This window comes from Erithacus rubecula (assembly GCF_903797595.1).
Source record: "Erithacus rubecula genome assembly, chromosome: 25".
Classification (NCBI taxonomy): domain Eukaryota; kingdom Metazoa; phylum Chordata; class Aves; order Passeriformes; family Muscicapidae; genus Erithacus; species Erithacus rubecula.
In genome coordinates this window covers 3,028,142-3,051,212 of record NC_136677.1, presented here as the reverse complement: position 1 = coordinate 3,051,212, position 23,071 = coordinate 3,028,142, and the positions used below count along the sequence as shown (strand labels likewise).

Sequence of the window (23,071 nt, the reverse complement as noted above, 5' to 3'; positions counted from 1 at the left end):
CCTGTACATTCCAGCCCTCCATTTCCTGGGAAATGGGGAGGGTCTTTTGCTCTTTGCATATTTATGGGAGGAAAAAAAAAAAGAAAAAGCAAAAAAAAACCAAAGCTTTTTTTTTTTTTTTTTTTTTTTTTTTTTTTTTGAGAGATGAATAAAGCCAGGCTGCAAAGCTGCACAGCCTCCTCTGAGTTTTGAACACAGACTTTTGGTGCCTGAGATTTATCCCAGAGCCAGTGGCCTTGGAAAGGCAAAGCATTGTCCTGATCCAGGCACAAACAACGTGGCCTCCCCCATTGTTCCTTTGCAGGTATCCAGATTGCAGAATCCAGCTCTGTAGAAACCCAGTTCATGGGTAAAATTATAATTTTTTGGGATTATTTAATTTCCCTCACTAGAATTAACATTTTAAGTTTGCAAAAGTTGGAAGTGGAAAAGAAATTCTTGGTTCATGGAGCTCAGATTTTCACCTGGGATGTGGAATATTCAGGTCCCCCATTGTTCCTTTGCAGGTATCCAAATTGCAGAATCCAGCTCTGTAGAAACCCATTTCACGTGTAAAATTATAATTCAGGACAGGAAATATTTTTGGGATTATTTAATTTACCTCCTTAGGGTTGAAATTTTTCAATTTTTAAGTTTGCAAAAGTTGGAAGGGGAAAAAAAACCCCTTTGGTTCATGGAGCCCAGACTTTCACCTGTGATATGGAATATTCAGATTAAAAGAAGATCAGCCAGATTTTGGCCAATAAACCATTTAGTCTCCTGTGCTTCTTTGTTTTCCTTAAATATTTCCTTAAATATTTAAATACAGATCTATTTCCTCCTCCACCTACACAGGTACTCCCAAGGCAAGTCTGCTCCTGTTTGTTGGTTGCATTTAAATCTTTATTTCTAAACCAAGGGAGGGGAATTCCGCAGTTCCTGGAAAGGCCTGGGTCTTTCTAAGTTTTATTTCACATTTCTAAACTTTCATTTCACATTTCTAAGCTTTCATTTACCTCCAGAGTGGAGCAAACCATTGCAAATGTGCTTAACCTCATTTTTTGTCTTCCATTTTTATGCTGAATCCTGTTTGGTTTTTTTTATTATTTTAACAATTTAAATGGGGAAAAAACCTTAATGTGTCTCTCCCAAGTTCCATGTATGGTTTTGCTCTTTGAAATGGAGATGTCTCCACCTGGATCCAGCCACAATTGAGAGGCAGAGGTGAAATTTGGGTGGAGGAATGGGCTGGATCCCATCCCCTTGAGCTCTGGGGCTGCTCCTGCCTTGGGATGAGAATTTTGGAATTCTGGAGCCCTTCAGACACCTCCCAGTGCTCACACATCCTTTTTTATTTTATTTTATTTTATTTTTTGGAAGATGAGGATTTCTCAGAGCATTTTGAGGATCAGGATGTCAAGATCCATCTGAAATTACCTGGAAGATGGGATGAGGAAACAACCCCCATATGGGGGATGTCTGATGGGTCATTCCTGCATCCTAAATGTCATTTAGGAATCACCACATTCCCAAATGTGATCTGTGCAGGCAAAGGACCCTGTGGTTGCTGGGATGCTCCCAAAAAAAAGGACAGTGGAAAACAAGGGATGGTTTATTTTTGAGGAAGCTGCACTAGATAAGGACATGGAATCTCTTTGGGGGAGGCATTAAAAACTGGATTTTTTTTTCATGTCTAGTGCAGAAGTGTGAGGGGAAAACTGCAAGTGGTGCCTCAGGCAGTGTTTGAGGTATCTCAGGCAGAAATGTGCATTATCATCACCCTCCTGTCCTTGAGAGGAGCCAAGGAACAGCAGGGCAGACACTGGAGGCTCTTCTGCCTGATGTTTGCCCAGGATCTCGTGCCTCAAAACGCTCCTGGGAACATCCCAAATGTGCTTTCCCCACCTTCCCTGTCCCCAGCAGCAGCACAGGGGAATTGCTGCAGGGGATGAGCCATGGAGGAGCTGGAAACTTCTTCACAAGTTCATAAATAACCCTGTTCCCTCGAGGTGCTGCATTTACCCTGATTTTTCCTAAAAGGCAGAGAGATCTTGCTGCATCATTTGAGACCTGGGACAGAGACTGTGAGCAAAAGGCAATTCCTGGTGTTAATGAACTCCTCCCTTTATTTTTGCAGGTAGCAATGGAAATGAAAGCAATTCTATTTCCCTCACAGGTTCCACAAATGTGAGTACAAATCCAATTTATTTTGCCATATTTGAGTCTAAGGATCAAAGCCGGGGACACGTGTTAATGTTGTGTGGGTTTTTTTTTAAAAAAGCAAACAAACAAGGAGGTCAGGGGAAAGTCACTTGTTTGACATTTTCCTGCTGGCTTTGCAGAAAATCAGGGTTCATTTGGATTTAGATCCAGCTGCATTTGGGCCAAAGTTGTCTCTGGAGAAGGGACAGGAGAGGAGAAAAGCTTTTAGCTCTGTCTATTGAGAAACCTCCTGGGTAGCAATTTCAGAAACTCCTGCGGGACTGAGAAGTTTAACTCCTATTTTTAGAACTATTCTGGGAGCTTAAATCAGACTTTAAAGCTTTTAGGAACCTGGAAAGGCAGGTGGGAACCCCGTGGGACCTGTGAAGTGTCTGAACAGGTTCTGAGAGTTAATACTTAACTCACCATAGGGACATTAGCAAAACCCACTCGACTCCTGCATCAATCTTCCCATATCCAAATCCTTATAAATCTTCTATCTCCTGATTTCAGAGGAGCTGGCATTCAGAAATTCTGAAAGCCTGAGTTGGAGGCTCTCAGTGTATCCTCCATTGCTTTCAAATCATAAATTAAAATAATGAATGCAACACGTATTTCAGTGTCTGTTGGTGCCTGGTTTTGGAGTTCACCAAAGTTCAGGGGAGTTTTTAATGGGTTTTTTTGGGTTTTTTTTAACTTCTTGAGAGGTTGGAGAGTGCTGCAAAATTTAAGCTGAAGTTCAGTGCAGATTCTGCCCTCTGCAAAGAAGTTTTCAGAGTTGCAACCTGGGCCAGAGTTCAGCTGAACCCCCTTCCCTGGGCAGAGGTGCAAAGAATTGAAACTTTCTGCATCGAGATGCAAATTCTCCATAGAAATGGGGCTTTTCTGAGGTTCAGGTGGTTGAAAAAATGAGCTTTGTGTTCCCCAGGCAGCAGGGACTGGGGTTTCTCCAAAGTGCCTTTGTCTGGGGCTGTGTAAAGCCCTCAATGTGTCATTCTTTCTGCTTCAGCTGTTAGAGACTCCCATCTTCTCTATTGATTTTACCCAGAGTTCTGCCTGCCCTTGAAGGTGTGACCTGTACCTCAGGCTAATTTATTTCTGTCATGGCTGCAGCATATTTTAGAGGGCAGCAGGGGTAGGAGGAGGGGGGGAAAACAATGAATTCAACATGGAATATAAATCCCAAGCCTGTAGCCCTCAGACATTCCAGCACACAGCCCATTCTCCTGCTTGGCATTCTGCACGGTCTTGGATTAAAAAGGGGGAAAGAAAAAGAAAAAAAAAAAAAAAAAAAGGAAAAAAGAAAAAAATAAAAAGAGGCAGGCATTTGTATAAGTAATCAGGTGAGCCATTGTGGGTAATCCTGTTGGTCACACACGCTGGCATGGATATTAAAATTTGCTGGGCTTCTAAACCACTTACAATGACATCTTAGTTTGTGAACCTGAATGCAAAAGCCTCACCTTGATGGCCCAGGAGTGTTTTAGGAGCTGAGCTCTGGGAATGGGTCTTGTGGATGGTTTGGTTTTGTGATAAAAACTCATTTTGCTGGGCAGGGTGATGGATTATTTTTTATTTAATTTTATTTTGCATTGTATCCCATTTACTTTCCTGTTCAGCTTTTAAATATAAATTTCAATGAGGTTGAAGCTCTACAAGTCCTGAGCTGAAGCCCCTGGCTCCTCTCACTTTTCTCTGCTTTGCTCTCATTGCCTTTTCCTCCTGCCCCACCAGCTCATCAATATCTGGGTTTCTCCAGGGAAAAACTTGTTGCTCCTGAGTTCCCCTGGAGGGAATTTGAGCATTTGGAGGAGAGCTCTGCTGGAAATCTTGGTTGGGTTTGGGATGCACTGGGATGGCTGCAGTGATTTCCAGCCTCCCTCCTCCCTCCAGGTTTTGGATGAACTCAGTGAATCCTGCATCCCCAGGGTGATAATTTGGGGTGATTTCCTGCAGTTCAGGCTGCTCAGGTCAGAGCTCTGCAGCAACAGGAGGGGTTTTATCAAAACATGAGTTCCCAAAATTCCAATTTATTGCCTTCCCTGGAAATGTAGGGCTCATCCTCAGAAGGGCTGAGCCAGGAGCTGGTTTGTGCTGTGGGTCAGGGCTGGGGCCAGCAGGGCAGCTCAGGATTCAGAGCAATGCACAGCACTCTGCAGCTGGGGATATTTAATTTCCAGGTGATTTTCTGGGAGCTGCTGCCACAGAAAAAATTCAGCTAAAATTAGCTGAATTTAGTGAAACTTCAACCACACTGAATTCAAAGTTTGTATTTAAATCTGGTTATTTTCTTTAGGATTTGGGATTGAGTGGCTCCATGTCCCACAGCCATAAATGTTTGTTTTGTTTTTTTTTTTTACCCCAAAGATTTTGTGCAGAACAAGAGGTGGCAATTCCAAGTAGAAATATGTATAAAAAGAAGATTTAGGATTTATGGAAGGTGAACAGAGATATAATAATAAATTAAACAGCATCTTCTTGCACTTCCACTTTCCTCATGTGTTTTTACATATGATCTGTGCCAATATATTGATTATTCCCAGGGAACAAAGCAGCCAGGGCTGGGCATTCCAGCCTCAGCCTGTGGTGTCTTGGCATCTTTGTGTTTATGGGTCTCACCCTTTTTTCTTGGCCCCAGCAGCAATAAAATCAGCCAAGATCCGGCCCTGTCAGAGCATTTCCACTCTCCTAAAACAGAGGGAGGGAGGGAGGGATGAGAGGCAGCTCCAGCACAGAAAATACCCTGGGTGCTTCTCTCAAATTTTTGGATTTTCAATGAAAACCTGACAGAAAGAGGGAGAAATAATCCATAATAAACATGGCACCAGCCCAGGGTTTGGGGTTCAGCACCTCTCTGAAACACTCAGACTCCAGTTCTGGCTAGAACCCATCCCATGGGGGTTTTTTTTTTAGGGAACATTTCACTTAGGAAAAGTTGCCCAAAGTGTTATTTCCTTGTTTTTTTCCTTGAGGAAAATTTTTAGTTGAAGTTGAAAAACAATGGGCAGTTCATAAACTGGAGTGGAAAATGAAGTTTTTGGTGTTTCTCCCTCCCTAAAATGATTTTGGATGAATTGATGTTTCCATCTCTGTGATTTTTGTGATGCCCTCCCTGAGGTCCAGGTTTTGGCAGAGGTTTCAACTCTGCACAGGGTGAAAGTTTCTGCTCTGGCCATTCTGGCTTTTTCTGACACTCATTTTCATCTCCATCATCATCCTGGCCTTTCATTTAATTGATGTTTTCTCCCTGCATCCACTGGGCAGCTTTGGAAATTCAGAAAGGAAGAAAAGAATGATTCAAAACCTCAACACCCTCAATGGAGTCCAAATTCCCTCCTGAGGAGCTGCTGGGCAGGGAAAATTCTCCTTCAGAGCTGCCAGCACTGAAAACAAGAATCCATTTCATGTTTCCTTGCTGTTCTGGAGGTTTGGGGATTTTTTTTCCCCTCGTTTCCTGGGTGTCCTAAAAGGTGTTTGAGTGCTCAGGGTAATTCCAGAGGCAGAGGAACAGAGATTGCCAGCACATCAAAACCCTCTAGATAAGATATCTCAGGTGTAGTGGGGAATTTTTAGGACTAAAACACATCCCAGTAATACAGCTGAGATTTTATTTAATGAATATCTTATAAACTAAAAACTCACTTTTTTTTTTTTTTTTTTTTTGTATCAAAACAAAGGGAAAAAAAATACCCAATTCTGGGTCTGAGAGGTATGGTTGTAAAATAATTTAATAGCTGGGGTGGCCTCTCATGTGCTCCCCAGATGTGCAGCCCCAAATGTCTGTTCTGTTATGGGATACATGCATTTAGAGCTGGCAGCAAAGGGAGCACTGATTCCTTTCTGGAGTGCTGTGGCTGTTGCTGTGTTGGAGATAATTAAAAATAATTCTGCTGAAGCAGAACTGAGCTGGAAAAGGAGAATTATTGCACCTCTAGGTGTGAAGAACTGTGGGATTGTCTGCACTGGGGTGGGCAGAAGTTAATTTTTATTAAAGTGGTGATGCACTGATAAAATGCATTAAAGAGCCTCTTTGTGGTCGCTCTTGCTCTTGCTGGAAGAGATTTTTAAACTTGATTTGGTTCCAAACTAAATTTTGTGGAACCCAATTCAAGCCACTCTGAGTGTGAAGTGTGAAATCTCACCAGGGTTTTAAGCAGTGCTCAACTAACTCACCTCAAAAATTAGTGCAGTTTGATTATCTTGAGTGCTCTGGTGCAGATGCTCAAAGTCCACTTTTGATTTTATCAATCACTCCTTGCAGTATTTTGGGTTTTGTTTGCCTTTCAGACTCCAAGATAATGTGCTAATTTCAGGTTTCACAAGGAAATAAAAGGTGTTGCAGAAAATATATTTGAGAATATGAACCCCAAAGGTGTCAATATCTGAATTCAGGTAATTTTAGGCTAATTTTAAAGATGTTCTTGCTTTTGAAAGTCCAGATTTGTAAATGCTGGGGTTTACTCTGTGCCCTGGAGGGAGTGATGGAATTTTTGTTGGGAATCTGATTTCTCTGAAGTCGAACTTCTGGCTTAGCACTGGATTATCCCATGGAAGGAGGGAAAACATCTTGGCTGAGGGATATCCATGGTCAGGATGAAACAAAGTCCACAGAATGACAGGATGGGTGGGAGGGACCTCACAGCTCATCCAGCCCCTGGGCAGGGACATTTCCACCATCCCAAGCCCCAAATCCAACCAGGAATCCAGGGGACAGCCACAGCTGCTCTGGGAATTCCATCCCCGTCCCTCCCCTTCCTCCCAGGGAACAATTCCTTCCCAAAATCCCACCCAGATCTCCCCTTTTCCAGTTTGGAGCCATTCCCTGTCCCCAGTCCCTCTCCAGCTCTCAGGTGCCAGCACAGCCAGGACAAGGTGATGGGAATTCCTCAGCTGCAATTAAACCCCTCTGATGGACACCTAAAATTTGATTCCTCTATTTAGGAGTGGAATCATTTCCCAAACCTGTGATGGGTCAAAAAATGATAATTTTATAGAGATTGGGACAGAGAAAAGCAGGAGCCTGGTGGGTTTTATTTCCCCTTGTGCTGCTGCAATTTTGGGGGGGGCAAGTCATTTAAGAGCTGTGTGTGTCTCAGTTTCCTCACCTGTCAATGGGGAATTACTTCACAGGGGACTGGAAATATCATTATAATGATCCTTGGAATGTGCTTTCATATGCTGGGAAGGAGAGTGGGAGCATTCACATGTACCAGAGAAAAGGGAAAAAAAGTAGGTTAGACCTGTCTGAGCCTGTCATGCTTCTCCTGTGTCAGCAAACTCAGGGAGACAAGAGAAAGGAGAGGAAGAGAGATCAAAAGAATACATTAAATTAAAAAGTAAACAGGGAAAGTTAAACTTAAAGCAGCAAGGAGGTAGCTGCATTCACCTGGATTTCCCAGCTTGGGCCAAAATCTTGGTCATCAACAAAAATCCCAAGGAAATCCCAGGGTGGGATGAGCTGGGGGTGCTCTGCCCATGAGGAAATCTGGAGGGATTTTCCCCTGGTGCTGGAGAAAGCAGGGATGTGGCAGAGCTGGGATGCTCAGGGGGAGTCCCCCTGTTTTTGTGGCTGGGAGTGATGGCAGTAAAGGAAAATGTCACACCTGAGCCTTGCCTGGTCACTGGCTGGGGTGAGAGGAAGAAAAACTCTTTATAAATGTGGTTTTTATGTCCCCCCTACTCTTGGCAAACTGGGTTTTAGGGACTTCCTAAAGCACAGGCTGCACCTGGAGCAGCTAAACTGAGCTTTAATGTTGAATTTGAGCTGGCCTAAGTGTTCCAGGCCAGGCTGGCCAGGCTTGGACACCTGGCCTAGTGGAAGATGTCCCTGCCCAAGGCATGAGATGAGCTTTAAGGTCCTTTCCAACCCAAACCACTGCAGGATTCTGTGAGCAGCCAGAATTCTGAGCTGTGCTTATGTTCTATTCACTTTAATCTGTTCTGTCTGTTCATGAAATAGGCCAAGGAAGCTTTAAATGCAGATCTATATGGTAAATTTTCTAAAATCCAAAATAGGCAGAGGAGAACAAAAAGCACATGGGGGAAAATTTCTGACAGTCAATATATGGAGGGTTAGTTATATTTTTACAGAATGATGGGTCAAACACTGGGCTACCAAAAGCAATCATACCAGTTGTAATCTTCTTTAACTGTATCCAGTCAGAAAAGATGAAAAATTGTTTTTCTGCCTTTGAAGAATGGAAATATCTTTTCCCATTCCCAGCCTGACCTGTTTTACTGTGAGAGATTCTGGATCCACTCAGCTAAATCATCATAAGCAGAGTGTGATGGAAACAAATTGCACCATAAAGCTTGTCCTAAAACTCAGCCTTTTGCACCTTCAGCAGCTGGGGAAGTTTTTTATTTTTGCTTTTTTTTTTTTTTTTTTTTTTTTTAATTGCATGTTGAGCCTCCTCCTTCTGCCTTATCTGTGGCAAAACTGGGCCACTTGTGTGGTACAATCTTAATAATCTTATTTTTGCACATGGTGAGGCTGTTTGGCCCTGTGTGCAACCTTCCTTTTGGGGAACCAGCACCCACCACCAGTTTCCTCCAAAGAGCTGGACAGTAGTGAGATTTTAAACAGACTCAAGATAAACAGGAGTGGTGGGATGGAACAGAATCCTCCTGGATAAGCAAAAGAGGAAGATTCCTCAGCCAGATGAACTGGTGACACTGTGCTGGGTTAACACAACCCAAAATCAGGTGAAACAAGCAGGGGGATGTGGAGGGCAGGATTTGACCTGAAAAGGAGCATTTTGCTTTTGAGCAGCAAAATCCCTGCAGCAGGAACATCCACCTGTGTGTCACTGGCAAGGGAATGGGGCACAGAAAGGTAGAGAACTCTGTATTTGTGTTTTAATTGCAATTAAATGGGGAGTGGCAAAACCATCTTGGATGTATTTTAGCAATTTGTGCTGTGGTGGAGCTGGGAAAGTCTGTAGAGATGTAGTGAGGAAGAAATGGCAACTTCTTCATCCTTGAAAAATAAAGCTTATTTTATTTAAAAAACAACTTTTTGGGGTGGTGTGGAACAATCATGAAAGAGCCTGAGGATTTTGTGTGTGATTTTTGTGTGTGATTTTTGTGTGTGGTTTTTGCAAGGGCAGGTGGTGGCAGGACAAGGGGGAACAGATTCCAAGTGACAGAGAATAATTGAGATTGGAAATTCAGGGAGAAATTCTGTTTTGTGAGGTGGTGGCACAGGATGCCCAGAGAAGTTCTGGACACCCAAAATATCCAAGCCCAGGGGCTTGGAGCAGCCTGGGGTAGTGCAAAATTACCCTGGAAGATTCCATGAGCTGCTGGAGGTGACCATCCTCACCAGCACCACTGAGTTTGTGGTAAAATATTTCCCCCAGGGCTGTTAGCAACCAGCTTTGACCCAAGTGAAAATCTTGTGGTGCTGCTCAAGTGCAGTTTTTGATGGAAAACCCAATTTCTGCCTTACCCTAAATTGCAATATTCTGGTGAATTTGCAGAATTGGAGCAACGCAGAACCAACTTAGGGTAAAAAAATTACAGGTGAGGTTTGGAACTCCTGCTTTGAGATTTAATGCAAATCTGAGTTCTACCAGAGAAGAGGATTTAGCTTTTAATTCAGAACTGCACGTGGCAAGTGAGTGGTATCTGCTGCAGGAAAAAAATGGGATTTTTGAGGCACTCTCCAAACCTCTTCACCTTTTGATGCCATTCCTCAGAGTCAGCTTAGCTGGTTGATTTAGTGATGCCATAAAATAGGAGCCATCTCTGGTATTTACAGACTTGTTTTCATGATGTTTCCCTGATGTGCTTAAACCTCCTTACCCCTGGTGCCACCTTCTGAATATCAGACCATCACCACTTGAACAGCCTGGCTCTTGTTGCTCTTTAAATCCTATTTTTTTTTTGCTTTTTTTTTGCAAACCCAACAGCAGCCACTTTCCCTTTTCCCAGTAGTCCCTAAGCAGTGAGGAAAGCTGGCCACTGGCCAATTCATTTAAGCCTCTGGAATAATAGTTTGCTCTCTAATGAATAGTCTGGCTTTAAATCTCTCCATTCAAGGGGTGGTGGCACTCCTGAAGTTGACAGGTACTTATGAGACACTGAGGAAAGGTCATTTGTTGGGTGTTACTTTCATTGATCTGTCCAGAAAACCTCCTGGTCATTCCTCTGTGCTCCTTGAAGGCAATAAAAAGAAGCAAAAAGCAAGCAGAAAATTCATTCATTTTCTCCTATTTACTTCAGAAGCCACAAATAACCCATTTTAAATCAGCAGTTTCCTATTTAAATTCAGCCTCACAGTTGGCATCACCTTATTGTGATCAGGGAAACTGAGGCATGGAGCAGGGAGAATTTTTTTTTTAATTTTTATTTTTCCCTGGACTTCAGGTGTTAATCCTGGGCTGGAATCTGGGAGCTCCTTGCTGTGGCTTGCAGAGAGCTGGAGGAACACCACAGTTGGGAGATTTATTGCTCATTTCATCCTTCTTCCCCCATACCCATAAATCAAATGCTACCATTTTCTTCCTGAAGTTGGAGCTTAATGAACCTAAAAGCAATCTGAGGAAGTAGCACAAAAACCTGGCTGTGCTAAAGCCCTGGTCCATTTACAAATGAGAACCAAGAGCCTTGGTACAGTTATTTTTACTGGAACTTGAGTTTACTTTCCATAGGAGTTGCCAGACCCATATTTCAAGGCCTGGCTTCTTGATGCCCAGGAGAAAAAAGTGACTTTGACATCTCTTAAACCAGGCTGGGAGGGAATGGCTCCTACCTGGATTAATTATTGGACTCCAGGGGCTTTTCCAGCCTTAATGATTCTTTTCTATTATCTGCTTGCAGTGGACAAGAATTGGCTTAATCTCACCCTTTTTGTCCTAACTCTGAAATTTTTCTGTGTAAAATTTTAGTATTTGGAGGAGATGAACATGATCAGTGTTTGTGCAGGATTCTCAGCATGCTCTGGAAATCTTCTTGTGTGTGTGGAGCTCCAGGTCACAAGTCTCTGGAATTTATCTTGAAAAGCTGAAATTGTGTGAGAAGAGAGCAGTGAACTCTTAAAATTTAAACATGAATTAAAAAATTCTTTACCAGGACATGACACTGTAGCAGAGAGATCTGTGCATCTTGGGAGAGGATGTTGGTACAGGAGATATGGAAATTGGGGTAGGAAAAGGGGAAAAAGGGGTTTGGGCATGGTAGGGTGGAAGCTGAAGGCAGAGGGAGGAGGGAGCTGCTCCCATGAGCTGCAGGTGGAGCTGGGAATCCCAAGGAATCAGGAGAAAACTCCTGGAGCTGTGGGCAGAGCAGAGCCTGGCAGGAGCAGGACATTTCCCAGTGGAGAAGGAGCAGAGCATCCCAAGGTGAGGAGTTCCCAGCCCAGGGAAGTTGTTCAGTGTCTGAATTCCTGCCCCAGCACATGGTGCAGGCAGCAGTGAAGTCAAATGTGGGCTCCCACCATGACTTGGCTGATATTTAATATTTCAGCCTTTAAAAGTGGAGGGAACTGCACAGGAGCACCTCTCAAAGAGGAGGGAGCACAATCCCCTGATGGACTGTGCACCCTCCATGAGTTCTCTTCAGAAAGATCCCAGCAAATCAGCTCAGGCTGAAAAAAAAAAAAAAAAAATCTGGATTGATGCTTTCCAGTTGATTCTCAAGCCTTAATTGCTCCTCCTCTCCACCTTTTTCTTGGTTTTGTGGCAGGCAAGGATGGCAGGGCATGATCAGAAGCAAACCAATGCCTGGTTTGGGTTTTGCTGTAGCAGTTTTATTTCCTAGAGGACCAAACCTTCTGCGTTATCCCTGACAAAGGAGAAGAGAGGACTGGGGAACTGGGGAAAGGAGCAAAATGATGGTGTGGCCAAAAATGAAAGCAAGGTCTGTTCTTGATGGAGAGGAATTGGTCAGACTGGAGCACTGTGTTTTCTCCAGGGTACAGGCTGGGAAATCTGCTTCAGAAATTGGCCATTTCATATATCAGAAATGAAGGTTATTTTGTAAATAAACAAAGTGTTGTTCCAAAGGCGACTGGAGTCACTGGAATTCTTTCCGTGGGAGCAAATCTTTGTTTAACAGTGGTTGGTAACAGGCAGGATAACACCCCAGGAACTGTTTCCCATCTCAAGCTCTGCAATAAATACTCCTCACTTAGAGCATGGTCAGCTGTTGGATTCCCATATGGAAAACAGTCCCTGTTGGTGATGAAGAGGTGCAAGACTCCTGGTTTTTAACTCTGTGCTCTCCATATATCCCTGAATTCTTCCATGAGGTCATTTGACTTCTGTTTGGAGGAGAAGGCAAGAAAAAAAAAAATAAATAAAAAAAGGAGGTAAATTGCAGCAACAAAAGTGAAAGAGAGAGGAAGCAGAAGGTATTTACTTCTCACCTGCTACAAATTACCCTGCAGCAGAAAGCAGGGAGGAGGAGGAGTGGGATAGTGCAGGAACAAAAGGCTTTTCTGCATTTTTTTCAAAATGCAGCAAGGTGAGAGCTCTGTGTTTCTCAGGAGTTTGGTTTCACCAGGCAGACACATCCTTGGGAAGGGCTGTTCCAGGGCTCTGGGGCTCGTTCTGCTCCCTAATGACACCCAGGCTTTGTCCCTTGGCCGGGCAGCGTTTTGCTCGCAGGCTAAAGTTACAGTTGTAGCAGAACTCGTTCCATATTGGCGTTTGATCCTGGGAGAAGGGGGAAAATCTGGTCAATGAGGTTCTCATTAGCCAAAAAAGCTGTAACATGCTGGAGTCATTAGTAGTTTGTTGATTGAGTTAACCGTGCGAGGCGGGCTGCAATTGATCATCTGCATTCTCATTAAATATGCCGCAGTCTCGGGGAGGTTGTTATGGAACTGCTTGGAAGGAAGGCAGGCAGGAGGAATCCTGCTTTCAGCCCAGAGCACCAGCTTTAAAACCTCCTTTGACTTCAGGCTCCAAGTGTATAATTAATATCAGAGATGGGGCTGAGGTGTGACATAAAAATAATCTTTCACTGGAGTGTTACTAGGCAGGGTCGTGTTTCAGCTTGAAACGGGGAGGGAGATGGAGGCTGAAACTTGAATCCAAATCTAAACTTTCTTCGTGCTGCAAGAGGAGAGGGAAGTGGTGAGGGGTCTGTGGCTGCAGCATTTCCACTTGGCCCTGCCTAGTAGGTATTTGAAGGAAGGAAGCATTGCTGTGCTTCATTTGAAGATAATGAGGTCTAATAAACCCTAACCAAAAGCCAAATTCACTTCATCCTTGCCTTGCTCATAAACGAGTCAATAAGTGAAAAAAGATCTATATAGAGAGAGGTGATAGAATTTCACTTACAAGAAATGGGTGAACAGGAGTTGCTGAAGAGGGTTACCTTGAAAATACATCATGATCACTTTAAACCTTGTCTATGTCTTTCAGCTTTTGAAATGCTGAAGATCACATCTTGAGGGAATTTGTGGGAGCCTTTGAAGTATTTTTATGTTAGGCCCCTATGGCAGAAGATTGTACAGATCAAGAAAGCACCGAGTAGATTTATTCACAGAAAATGCATTTAAATTACCCAGCTATACGGGCGCACATTCTTCATTTATAGCCTGGTGTCTGGGCTCTGAAATCCTCCCAAGAATTGAGGTCATAGAATTGGAAAATGAGCTTCTGTACACCATCCTCCTGGCCTTTGGGATGTAATGGAGTCTGCACTGTGTGGTAAATTGGACGGGATTCAGAGAAGAGCAACAAAAACAATTAAGGGAGGAGAGGAACTGACTTACATGGAAAGATTAAAGCGTTACAAATTTGTGGCTTGGTGGAGCAGAGACTACTGCGAGTCACTGGAAGTTTCTGGAGACAGGAATGCAGCTTCAAAACCCCTGGTCTTGTCTGAACATGGTTTTGTTTGTGTGTTTGTTTTAAAGGAAAATCTTTTCCGAGCAATATCCTCATCTGGTGTAACTTACCCCAGTGCCAGTGAAAACAATGGAGCTGGGGGATCTGGGCCAAATTATACTGGCTAAAAATGTGCCCCTTGCACTCTTTTAAAACTGGCACAGCAGGGGTGCAAGTGGTAGTTTAGAGAGGCCACTGGTGTTTTAACTCCTGCAAGGTAAATCCTGGTTTATCCAGAACAGAGAGTGGGTTAAATGTGGAAGATTTTTGGACATCTTCCTACTTAGCACCTCTGCAACATGCAAGCTTCAAGTGTTTAATTCCTCAGCTGAATATTGGCAGATAATGGACAGAGAGGGCATTTCTGTTACTCTTGCAGGAATACAGGCAGAACCAGCAGAGTAGAGTGTGAAGCAGTCCCAGAGAATGTGGGATGTTGTCATGGGGAGTTTTGGGGGGCTGCAGGTGTAACCCAGCCTGGGAGAAGCAGTCCAAAAGTCCCCAGGTACTGAGTTGGGACAGGCACAGCAGCTCAGGTGTGCAGCCCCAGAAGCTCCAAGTCCTGTCCTTGCCCAGGGGATCAGGCTGCTCTGTGGACACAAGGCATGGATTGTTCCTCATGGTCCACAGGGAGTGAGTTATGGTGAGGCTGAGCAATTAAAAACGTGGGCTGGCTCAGAGGAAAATGAAGTGTGAAGCCCATTGGACTGTGAAACATCTCAGAAGGGAAGTGATGGAAGCTCTGGTGCTTGGGAAGTGGGACTTGTCCTGAGGATGGAGTGTTAATTGAAGCATCGTGGCCAAATTTTAAGTGAGAGGTTAATTCCTGGCTGTCTTGCCTGCTCCCTGTTCCAGCTGGGCAGGGAGTGATTCCAGCCCAGGGCTGAAACCTGGCTGCACAGGGAGTTGAGAAGCTGCCACCTTTCCCATCAGTAATTGTTTATGGGATGGGTGAAGCTGCCAAGGAGGGGATGGAAAGGTGGCAGCTTCTACATGGAAGTTACTACAAATACCAGTTTCCTTTGGAAGTCATGACAGGTGAAAGAGGCCAAGCCTCTGTGATTGGGACTAATTTTGAGGCTTGCACCAAAACAGCAAAAGTGCTAAAGGGTTTGTTGAGATTGTGTTGTCATTGCATCCATTCTGATTTCTCTGGGTCAGGAGTGGGGAGCAGTGACTGCCCCAATCCTGCTCATCCCAGTGAACAAGGGGAGCAGTGACTGCCCCAATCCTGCTCATCCCATTGAACAGGAATGGGGAGCAGGGACTGCCCCAATCCTGCTCATCCCAGTGAACAGGAATGGGGAGCAGTGACTGCCCCAATCCTGCTCATCCCATTGAACAGGAATAGGGAGCAGTGACTGCCCCAATCCTGCTCATCCCAGTGAACAGGGGGAACAGTCTCTGCCCCATTCTGCTCATCCCAGTGAACAGGGGGGGCAGTGACTGCCCCAATCCTGCTCATCCCAGTGAACAGGAATGGGGAGCAGTGACTGCCCCAATCCTGCTCATCCCAGTGAACAGGGGGAACATTCTCTGCCCCATTCTGCTCACCCAGTGCTGCCCAGCCCAGTGGGTGAGCAGGAGGGAGCAGCAAACATCACCCTGCTGAGATGAGTGTTTGGAGAGCAGGGATTTTGAGTGTGAGAAGGAGGCAGCCAGACAGGAATACCGAATGTGGACTGAGGATGCCAGGGGAATTGTTTCCATAGAAACCCAACCATGGAGGCTCAGGCTGCTCCCCCATCTCAGATTTACAAATTCATGTGATTGCCTTCATGGTCAACAGAATGCATGGAGAGGAGGTGGGTGATTAGGGAGATTGGAGTGTTGTGCTGTCCAAGGGAACTCAGAGTGGCTCCAGTGCTGGGATGTGCTACAGTAAATCAGGATTAACTCCTGGGCACTCAGTGGTGCCCTGCTGCTGTCAAACAAAGGGAATCAGGCCTAGTTTCCTTTAGGAAAAAAAAAGGTTTTAATTTGTTTCTTGCTGCTTTGTCCTCCCACCTTTGTTGGCCAAGGTTTTTGCAGACATCATCTCTGCCTGTAAACCCACAGCATTCAGAAATGCCTCAGGAAATGTTCTGAAATGTCCTCCAAGGAAGCACAGGCCTCTCCTTGCCAGGATTTATGAGGGGCCCTGGGAGCCTGTTTCCTTCATTTGTTCCTGGAAAGATTTCTTCTTGGAAAATCTGAGATCTTTAGGACTAATTTGTGTTTCTCAAGGCCCTTCAAAGAGACCAACACTTACCCAAAAACCCCCAAATGCAACACCCAAATAGGAGTCAAATTCTGCATGGGGCAAGAGGGTAAAGGGGGTCAGAGAACCCCAAAGGAAATGTGGGGTGCCAAGGTTTGGTGCAGATGTGGGTTCCTCTGACCATCTCCTGGAGTTTAATTTGGGCTCAGCTGATTGGCTTTGTCTGATTTTTTTTTTTTTTTAAAGCAGCCAAGCTTCACAATCCACAAACTTCATCTTTGATCTGCTTTTTAGAGGAGACTCTGGGTGTGGAGGGGAGAGAAGGGCAAGAAGTGGAGATTTGGACAACCCTGGACATGGTTTGCCCACTGTCCTGTTCTCCAAAGAATGAGAAATTGATGTGATGTTATTTTTCTGGCTGCACATGGGGTGAAAGGCTGAAATTTGGGTGGGGGGGGAGGAATGACCCCTATCTCTTCTCCTGGTTTCCCCAACCTTTCAAAAAGTTGCTGAAGACCCTGAAAGCCTTAAGAATAACCCAGCTCTGAGAGGAAAACATCTGAGGTTTGGGAAGGGTCAGCCAGGAATGACATAGCTGCAAACAAGCAGGGAGATGGAAGAGCTGCAGGGTTCCACCCAGGAGAGAGGAGAGCCCAGGGGACAGCCCCAAACAGGATTTACAGGAAGAGATGCCCAGAGAGGAGAATTTTTCCTTTCAGCTTTGTGTGAGTTCAGTGTTAACCCAAACCCACGTTTCACTTGCTTTGTTTTGGAAATTCTCTGCCTTGGACTCACAGCTTGTTCTCCCAGGGCTCCTCAGTTGCCTCTTTTTGTGGTGAATTGAGCAATATTTGATATTTTCCTTGAGGACCTGGATTGTGGAGTGAGTTGGGGTGTGTCTGTAGCCTTGAGGCACCCTAATTTCAGCTGAAACCTCTGCATGGTGCTAAAATTAAAGTTTTGGCTGCAACAGAGTTAATTTTGCTCAGAGAAGCCAGCACAGGGCTGTGTTTTGGATTTGTGCTGACAACAGTGCTGATAACACAGGGATGTTTTAGTTCCAGCTGAGCAGGGTTTGCACAGAGCCCTTTCCTAACAGGGGTGCACAGGGAGGGGACACAGGCAGGACAAGTGACCCTGAGTGACCACAGGGGCATCCCAGACCATGCTCAACACAAAACCTGAGCAGCCAGTCTGGATTCCCCAAAACAAAGAGAGAAAAGGGGCAGCCTGTTCCCAAACCCTGTCTCTGAGCAAACAACTGCTCTGTCACTGTTGGAAGGAGAATATTGTTCATTTACTGATTTATTTTTTTTTTTATTCCCATCAATTAGTGAGGAGAGCAGCTTGGCCCAACTTTGTTAAGCTTTTAATCTGGGCAGACTTTTTGCTGAACTGCCTGTGCATATGAAATGGAATTGGTTCCATTTCCCCCTTCCCTCACCCTTCTCCAAAGCTGTTTCACTTGATTGTGCTGGGTGATCTTTGTGGAATTATTCCTTGACTTTTATCTGAAATCCATTGGTAATGGTTATTTAAGCTTTTTTTTTTTTTTTAATTATTTTTTTCTGGTTGTTTTAATTTCAGGGAGTCCATCGAGGAGTTTAAGTATGTATTAGTTATCATATTGATGGATCAGCCAAGCAAGGAGCATTTGGAAATGCACATATTCCTGTTCCATTGACCTGTGATATTTGAAGGATAAGGCTCTGCATGCCATTAGCAGTTGGAGCATCCATAAACATTCCTCAGCAGGTTTTGATTTGGGTTTGGGATATTTTGAGTGTGCACATGGAGATTTTTATTTCCATTAATCCATCCAAGGGTATTAATTGGTTGGTTTGCCATTTATTTAATGTTTTTCCTTAAAGGAGTATTGGGTTAGTTTGTGCTTAGCAGACTCAGGGCTCTGCTCCTGTTAAATCAACCCCACTGCTGCCAAATTTGATGGGAAATAAATCCCACAAACAGCATTAATACTTTGTGAGTCTGCTTGGGGTTGATACAAGTAAAAACGAATAATTTGTCCACATTTTTTGTGGCCAAAATTCACTTCTCATGGTCAGGTGTAGCCTCAGTGATGATCTTTGACAGATATTGTGATTTTCCACTGCTTCACCCCAACTCATTTCAGATGTAACTCTGCTAAAATAAGTAGAAACTGATTAAAACTTGGTGACTTGATGATACACGATCCAAGAAGATCTCCCAATCTTTAATTCAGGTGCTCCAGATGTGGAATCAATATTTGCACCCTCTCTGGGCGTGTTTGGAGGCAAACTTCACTCGAGTGTGGAAATCACTTTGTGATCCCTGGATTAAAAACATAAAATGCACGAGCACAGGCAGTGGGAGTGGTAAAGAATATTCTTCTCTTTAAAATTCCACGGGCCCCTAAGGTCTGTGCCACAGTGCCTCTCCAGAGTCCTGGTGACTGCACCAGATCTGGTCCTCAGGCAGAGAATTAATCTGGATTATTCTTACAAAACCCATCTCAAGTGAAACTTTTGCCGATATTTTTCCCAGAAGATTCTTCTCTTTCAGTCCAGAATTTTATCAGCAATTCTTATGCTAACAGGGGTCAGGAGATGAGATGTTTCTCACGTTACACTTGAAGCTTCTCATGAATAATGGCCTGTATCACCTCTATTGTCTGTCCAAAACATAAGCAACCAGACATAAGGCCAGAGGAGAAATTTAAAGAGTGCTGAATAAGCCAGCAGGACGGACCAAGAGCTGAGATAGTCAGGGAGTAAAACAAATCCAAGGTGGAGCAGATGGTTATTTGGGGAAAGATCCCAGCAGATTAACTACCAGGCACTGGAGAATGAGCCAGGCTCCAGTTCAAAAGTCCCCTGAAATCTTCAGAGTGAGATTAACAGAAGCACAGACGAGCATCACTGTAGCCAAAATAAATTAGAGGTCATTATTCCCCAGTGAATTTTCTTAAGTGTTAAGTAGAGCACATCAGGCTTTTCACAGAAATCTGAGGGGGGCTGCCATGCTTAAAACCATCACTTGCTCCTGTGCAAGGGCAATCTGTCCACTTGAAAACGACTTTTATTGTCCTCCTCTCCTTCCCCTCATTATTTGCTTTGCCTTTTTTTTGCCCTCACACATCTGTGCATTGTGTAAAAAAAAAATAACAAAAAATAACAGCTTCAGTCTGAGCAGGATGAGAATCCCCAAAATACGTGGCACTGGAAATTCCCATTGTGGAAATTTTAGTTCCCCCCAGGCCCTTCAATCTTTTTTTTTTCTTCAGTGAGACTGCAGCTGCCATCTGATTTGTATTTATATATGCTCTTTATAGATATTAATGCAATAACAGATTAAACCTAAAGTAACTGTTACTACACAGAGACATCTCAGGGGTCTGATCTTGCAAACATTAATGCCTCTGAATAACTTTAATCTTGTGCATTGTGTATTTGAATTTAATGGGGACTCTTGCATGCCAAAGTTTCTCACACTTGTGAATGTTTGCTGCAACTTCAGACTTCCCCCATATGTTGATGTCAATTTGTTTTTGCAACCTCAATACGGTTTAGAAACCTCAGCCTCTGATCACGGGTTGTGGATGGCTGTTTTTTCTGTTCTGCTGCATTCATGGGGCCAGATTTCCAATGGGGAAAATGGCAAAAGTGAGTTAAACCCTCACTGCTGACCCCACTGACTTAAACCAGGCTAAATTTCCCTCTCCAGGCATTTTTATTCATTTGTTTTTAGCCAGCCCATAGGTAAGGAGAGTTATGATGTGGTGATGCTGTTTCTTCTCAAACCTCTTTCTGAAAGTGAGTTCCTGAAAGAAACTGGATTGAAAAATTTGGAAAATCACCCAGTGGTGTTGAATAAATACCTGGATTGCCCAGGACAGGAGGGAGGTGGATCCAGCTTGCCCAGAGCATTTGGCCTCTGCTGCCTGTGGGAGGTGAACACAGGAGCTCACACCCTCTGTTGGATCATCTATTCTGTGTTTTTACATTACAAGAACTGTTTAGAGGATGTTATTTTATTTTTACTATATATATGGTTTTGATAAAAACCTTAAATGGAGTTGATCTGGGAATATTTTGATGGGCAACCAAAAATCTTGACCCTTCCTACACAGGTGTTGCAGCTCCTGCACATCCCCCAGTGAGCCCAAAGAGCTGAAATTCCTCATTTTTCAGCTCTGAATCCCACTCAGAGCATGCTTAGCCTGTTGTAATCCAGTGCTGAGAAGCTGTGCTCACTTTGGAGTTCAATAATAATGGTAATTTTACAGCCTAATGTCAGGGTAATAAACTCTTCCACCAGGCGACTGCTGTGACCACCAGGAAAGTTTTATTTCTCCAGGTTCAACAGTTTCCCTGTGACTAATGTACCCTTGGAGGAGAGGTGACTTCCCTTGAAAAAGAGCACTGATATGTCTGTGTTTGCAGCTAAGGCTCACCAAGCACTGGCATCAATCTGATAAGCATCTGATAGGGCCCAATTATGCCATTTCTCACTTTTGGAGTGAATAAAATTTATTTTCCAGCCCACAGGAATGTGAATAGATTGGTTTTATTCTTGTATGCTGGTATTATTTAAGATTAAGCTTCTTTTTCTGAGAGTTATCACCATATCTGCCAAGAGGAAATCTATTTCTGTGTTATGTTTAAAGGTGTAGGAGAGGAACAATAAAAGGGTGAGAACCAAGGTAACAAACAGAAGGAAATCATTAGACATTTGAATTAATGAGATATTTGCTTAATTAGCATAAAAAACTTTGTCCATAACCACTCTCCCAATCTCACACTCCTGGCAAATTTAAGGAATGCACAAAACTGATCTGAATGGCACAAATCTGTGTGGGACAGTTAAAATATTGGCAAGGTTTGGAAATTTATTATTTTCAAATATCAGAGGAAATTCAAAAGTTTTCCCAGTTTTTGTCTGCTGTAGGAAATCCTGATGTTCCTCATCCAAGAGCTGCACACATGGAAAGGTTTAGATGGAAATATCTAAAAATTCGGAATTTGGTCAGTCTCTAAAATCAGTGAAGAGGGCAAGGCCAGAGATGGAATAATCTAAAAATTAGATTAATTTAGAAATTAGTTTCTTGGAAGCGTTTCTACTTCCCCCAATAATTTTGCATCAAAAAATCACGAGTACATTGTCAGCCCTAAACATGGAATGCCCAGAATTTAAAAGTTTAATAGTTGGAAGCTGCAGATAAAGATGCAGAGGTTGACTTGGAGATTTTTGTGTGTTTTTAAGTAGAGCCCATCATTCTGAAAATCTTTATAGCATCTCTAGGCACAATTCTTGAAAGAAAAAAATGTATAAAAAAATCTTTTCGAAACCAAGTTGGTACCAGTGAAGTATTTTTGTTAATTAAGTGGCTGAGGGCTCAGTGCTGATGAGGGAACAGGAGCTAATTGCTGCTGGCTGAGGGATGTGGAGGGTGCTGCCTCTTGCTCTCAGCTGTGGAGCAGCCTCCAAATTTCCTTGGGAATCCTGCTATCCTTCAGTTTTGCACACCTCCAGAAGGAGAAATAAATCCACTGGATTATCATCCCTGTGTAGTAGAGATCCCAGCAGGGAGATGGAGAGAGGGTGATTAATAAACTCCTTTCTGTGCCTCTCTCAATGAGACAGGGGCACCCTTTAAAAAGGACAATGGGTTGAGGAGTTAAAGCCCCATTCCTCCCCATGCCATTAAAAAATCAAGGGATTTTTGGAGGTGCATAGAAAATACAGAATCATCCTAATCTGTGTCCCTCCCATTATTTAACAATTTAAACCACTTCCAGCCTTGCAATTCCATGCACACCCTCCAAATATTTTAGCACTTTGATGATACTGAACCCTTTCAACCCAACCCATCCTTTAGCTGTGATCTCACCCACCTTCAGGTTTTGCTCTCATTTTCCCATCTACCTTTCAATAACACTGTGCTGTCAGAAAATTTATTTGTAAAAGGCAGATATTGGAGTACTTTTATTTGGCTGGAAAGGGATGATTTGGAGAAATCTGAGGTTGGATTTCCAGATAAGGAGGCACCAGGGATGTTTTACAGGTGGCAGAGCCCTTGTTGCATTGATTGCTTTAATGCTGACCTGTAATTGTTGTATTAATCATGGGCAGGAGCACCAGGAGCATGGAGAAAGTGTCTTTTTAGTGGGAAGAAAGCAAAGTAATAATGACTATTGCAATACTGGGACTGCAATTTGGCAGCTGAATTCTCAGAAAGGCACAGGACAAAGGGCTGGCTCCCAAAGCTTGGGTTTGGCCATGGTTTTGGGCAGCCCAGGTGGGCATTTTTTGCTTTTGGAAGCCCAGGTGGGGATTTTTTGCCTGTCTGTCCAGAAACAAGGAGGCACCTGGCTCTGCTGGCAGGGGCCCCACAGTTTTTTGCAGACAGATGCTTCACCACCAGCCCAGATGCTGCCTTTGCCCAGCCCTGAACAGGGCACACAGTTAGAGAAGCTTTCTCTTCATCAAATTCATTTGCAGTGATCACTCCCCAAGCTCCTTTGAGAGAGAGGAGGACAACGAGCCTGAGAAAGCCTCCTGAAAGCTTGTCCAAACCTCTTCTAAAAGAATAAAAAAAAAAGAAAATAGCAGTGTGCAAGTCTGTCTGCAGCTACAGCAGAGGGAAGCAGATGCAAGCAAGGCTGCCCAAGCCTTGTGAAGCTCTGTGAGCTCCTGGAAGGCAGCCAGGGCTGAAATCATGGCTGGAGGCAGCAGCACCCTTTTCTCCCTGAGCCTGAGCTGCTCTCTGACCTTTATTGAGCCATGGAGCACAAACTGTGCCTTGCACAGGACAGGGCTCTGCTCAGAGCTGGGCATCTCCAGGTGTAAATGAGCTGTGGGGATCCTG

The 23,071-nt window shown here is 43.9% G+C and overlaps 2 long non-coding RNA genes across 2 annotated transcripts in view; both read left to right on the top strand.

Annotated features, from left to right (window-relative positions):
- Positions 1–23,071, top strand: part of LOC306812240 — a 58,828-nt gene that overhangs the window by 1,605 nt on the left and 34,152 nt on the right. Inside the window, exon 2 of the long non-coding RNA XR_013776833.1 lies at positions 2,117–2,166. This is a non-coding gene — a long non-coding RNA (uncharacterized lncRNA). The remainder of the gene's footprint in view (positions 1–2,116; positions 2,167–23,071) is intronic.
- LOC306812244 lies at positions 8,936–13,943 on the top strand. The gene is made up of 2 exons (XR_013776837.1): positions 8,936–9,016; positions 13,554–13,943. It is a non-coding gene; the product is annotated as an uncharacterized lncRNA (long non-coding RNA).